General features: G+C 39.1%; 1 pseudogene across 1 annotated transcript; it reads left to right on the top strand.

Annotated features, from left to right (window-relative positions):
- Window positions 1-850: 850 nt before the first annotated feature.
- On the top strand, window positions 851-1780 carry LOC309857095 (small ribosomal subunit protein uS5 pseudogene; annotated as a pseudogene). Its single transcript has one exon. The product of its transcript is annotated as a small ribosomal subunit protein uS5 pseudogene (transcript).
- The last annotated feature ends 2307 nt before the right edge of the window (window positions 1781-4087 follow it).

The raw sequence follows: 4087 nt of genomic DNA, 5'->3' as shown, positions 1-4087 counted from the left end.
GCCTGTCCTTGCTCTCTCGCCCACTCACTCTGATAAAGAAATAAAATCTTAAAATAAATAAATAAATTTTCATCAAAAAATTATAAGTGTATTTTTTTGTAGGATCATGATAAGCATTTTGCAGATGAGAAAAGTGAAATTTAGAAAAGTATGTCTCTTCAAATCCCTCATACAATATCTGGCCTAGATAGAAGGATATACTATCACAATTGAGGAAGATAATTGAGATTACTTAAAATGATAAACTTTACTGTATAGGGTTTTTTACAAGTTTGCCACAGATTCACATTTTTTAAAATATATATCTATTTGTGTAAAGAGAATGCACTGAGAAGTAAAAAGATAGTGATATATCAGTGCTACCAACTAATGGCTATAATATCATCACCTTATTTATGAACAATGAAACAGTGTGTAATATTTAAATAAATTTAAATAAATTCCTATTTATTTTATATATTTATAAATTTAAATGAATTCCTATTTATTTATTATTAAAGAAATTCCTCTAACAAACAGTATGTTTTGAAGGTTGCTAGCAGGAAAGTGTTGTACGACATGGAAGTAATCAGAAAATGTGATCTAAAATTCTGCTTTCAAGGGCGCCTGGGTGGCTCAGTGGGTTAAAATTCTGCTTTCAAGAAGCTATAACAGTAAGTACTGAGCATTAGCTATTATATGCTATGGATGAATAACTGAAATCTACATTTGAAACTATTGGTACACTATATGTTACCTAATTGAATTTTAAAAAGTTAATAAAAAAAACCACTATTTTATAAAACAATATTCCCAACAGGCTCTTTTGCTTTAAAATACTCACTTTGTTTCCTCTCCGAGAGAACACCAAATGGCGGATGACGCCGGTGCTGCGGGAGGGCCCGGAGGGCCCGGGGGCCCTGGAATGGGAGGCCGCGGCGGTTTCCGCGGTGGCTTTGGCAGCGGCATCCGGGGCCGGGGCGGGCCGGGGCCGTGGTCGGGGCCGGGGCCGAGGCCGCGGAGCTCGCGGGGGCAAGGCCGCGGACAAGGAGTGGATCCCCGTCACCAAGCTGGGCCGCCTGGTCAAAGACATGAAGATCAAGTCCCTGGAGGAGATCTATCTCTTCTCCCTGCCCATCAAGGAGTCTGAGATCATCGACTTCTTCCTGGGAGCCTCCCTCAAGGACGAGGTTTTGAAGATCATGCCTGTGCAGAAGCAGACGCGCGCGGGCCAGCGGACCAGGTTCAAGGCATTTGTCGCCATCGGAGATTACAATGGACACGTCGGTTTGGATGTCAAGTGTTCCAAGGAGGTAGCCACTGCCATCCGCGGAGCCATCATTCTGGCGAAGCTTTCCATTGTCCCTGTGCGGCGAGGCTACTGGGGGAACAAGATCGGCAAGCCCCACACTGTCCCGTGCAAGGTGACTGGCCGCTGTGGCTCTGTGCTGGTGCGTCTCATCCCCGCCCCCAGAGGCACTGGCATTGTCTCGGCCCCTGTGCCCAAGAAACTGCTGATGATGGCTGGTATTGACGACTGCTACACCTCGGCCAGGGGCTGCACTGCCACCCTAGGGAACTTTGCCAAGGCTACTTTCGATGCCATCTCCAAGACCTACAGCTATCTCACCCCTGATCTCTGGAAGGAGACTGTGTTCACCAAGTCTCCCTATCAGGAGTTCACGGACCATCTTGTGAAGACCCACACCAGAGTCTCTGTTCAGAGGACCCAGGCTCCAGCTGTGGCTACTACATAGTTTTATACAAGAAAAATAAACTGAACTAAAGCTTGAAAAAAAAATACTCACTTTGTAATGAGAGTCATTACTTTTGTCTAGCCAAATCTTATAGCACTGTTTATCCCTTCCCTGCTTTATCCCTTCCCAGTATCAATAAAGGCTCACTTGGGTTACCTAGAAGCCATGAGAAAGCTTGTAATAGATCTGGCTGGTTTTCACCAGCAATTTGACCACCATGTGCACAGGGAAGTCTATTGATAAAGGCTTTATTGCAATAAGTTGCAAATACATGGATGATTTTGAATTCTCTTTCTTGAGGTCTTGTTTCATGATAATAAATTTAGGGTGGCTTATTGGAATGGATGTTATTAACATATCTTCATAGTTATAAGCACATGGAATTGTAAAATAGATGAATGAATGTGGCATTACTGACAACTGTCCTCATTTTGAAATCAAATTACAGTGTACTAAGATGAGGAAGCAAAGCAGATTTGGGATTATGAGTGAAATAATTTTAAAAAGTATTAGGGGTATGATCGGACTATTGGGTAATTCAGTAGAAAAATGTCTACTGATTGAGATTCTGTGTTCCCTGATTTCAGAGAGAAGTTAAGATAAATAAGTAACACGAGGAGACTAGGAAGCCAAACATAAGTGATAATTTTGTGCCAGGGTGTGTATACATCTGTTTATCTTCTTGCTTTACCACTAAGGTTGCTCCTAGAGGAGAGTTTAAATATGTGTTGGAGCTAATCTCTGTGGATTACACAAGAAACCACATCCTACAGCTCTCCCTGAAACACCCCTTATGATTTCAATGTAATTTGGTTTTTGCATTTTTAGAAATAACAAAATACTTTGCAAACTCATCTACTTTATTACCATCACAAGTGAGTCAGCTGACTCCACATTTTAACACAGTGACAGTCACAGAGGAATGGAGGAATGAGTAGAGTTATCAATATATGTGCTTTTAAGAAGTATGACAGGGTAGCAGCTATTTCCAGGAACCAAAACATGGGTCAGCAGCTGTGCAGGAAAAGTGATGGAATAAATGACTCATTTCAGAGGAGTTCTATAACATATTAGTTCTATAATGTATCTTCAGCCCCCAATTACCCGCTTTGATCTAAAGATAAGGATTTACAGTTAAGGTCCCATTTATGATTTGACTGGTAGGGTCTGAATCATGTTTACTATTGTTTTGACTATTACTTGAAACCTATAGTAGTACTTGGGATATGTGTTGTGTATTCTGTGAACATGTGCTATTTTTAGATTAGATAATTTCTGTCTCGAACCCCTGTTCATTTGTTTGTTTTTGTTTATTTGATAGTGGTTTCAGTAAATGGATATATCTGAAAAATTGCAAAGCCACTATTAAAACAAGTTATTATTATATATAGCATGGAATTGCACATTCCTCCTTTGAATCCGACAGAGCTTCACCATATCCTTAACAATTTGGGAAAAACATGCTATTATTTTTCTTTATAAAATTTCTCCTGTTAGGCTGTGATGGTTGTCATCAGCAGTAACTCCTCTGAAGGCTTTGTCAAAAGAGTTGAAAAAATTGGAAAGGTGTGTGAATGAAGCTGTTTGTTGAATATAAAGAAAAGAGCATTGAAGTACAATTCACACTCTTACTTCTCCTTCTATGCTTTCAGATGTTTGTCATTTGAAAATTTTGCTTCTAGAAGAGATGCCCTATATAATTCTTACTTTAAGGAGCAAGTTGCTTTTATAATTTTTTTATTATTCTACCATTCCAGTATTTCCATTTAAATTAAATTCAATACCATTTAAAAAAAATCAAAAGTGCAGCCAGTATTCAATTCCTGGGCTAAATAATTTTAGAAAGCTTTGTGTTATTGAACCTACGGGGTTTTTATGTAGTTTGAACTCTTTCTTTCTGTGATTTTTCCCATTAGTCATGTAAGTGACTGCAATATAACAGACATTGAGGATAAAGAAGGACTGAATAGAACAATCCTTGGCCTCATGAAGTTGAGAATCTAGCAAGGGAGTCAAACAATTCAATCATTCAGAGACAATTTATTGAGTGCCTGGCCTAAGATGAGCACAACAAAACCCCAGCCCAGAGGAATCATTTTAATGGGAGAGATAGATAATAGGTAAGCCAACTTTAAAAAAAAAAAAAAGTACTGATTTTTCTTTAATAGAGATGCATATTTGAACTAAATAAGCACATTTTTAAAAGAGCAGTGATTGAGAAGAGGTTTTTAAACTGAGTGGTCCAAAAGGGCCTCCCTGAAAAAGTCTGTTTTGAACAGATTTCTGAATAATATCAGCTAGGAAGCTGCGTAAAAATCTCAGGGATGGGTGATTTTTCCAGTCGAAAAACT

Source organism: Mustela nivalis (genome assembly GCF_964662115.1).
Source record: "Mustela nivalis genome assembly, contig: HAP1_SCAFFOLD_347, whole genome shotgun sequence".
In the NCBI taxonomy this organism is placed as follows: domain Eukaryota; kingdom Metazoa; phylum Chordata; class Mammalia; order Carnivora; family Mustelidae; genus Mustela; species Mustela nivalis.
This window is presented reverse-complemented; position numbering and strand designations above follow the sequence as displayed.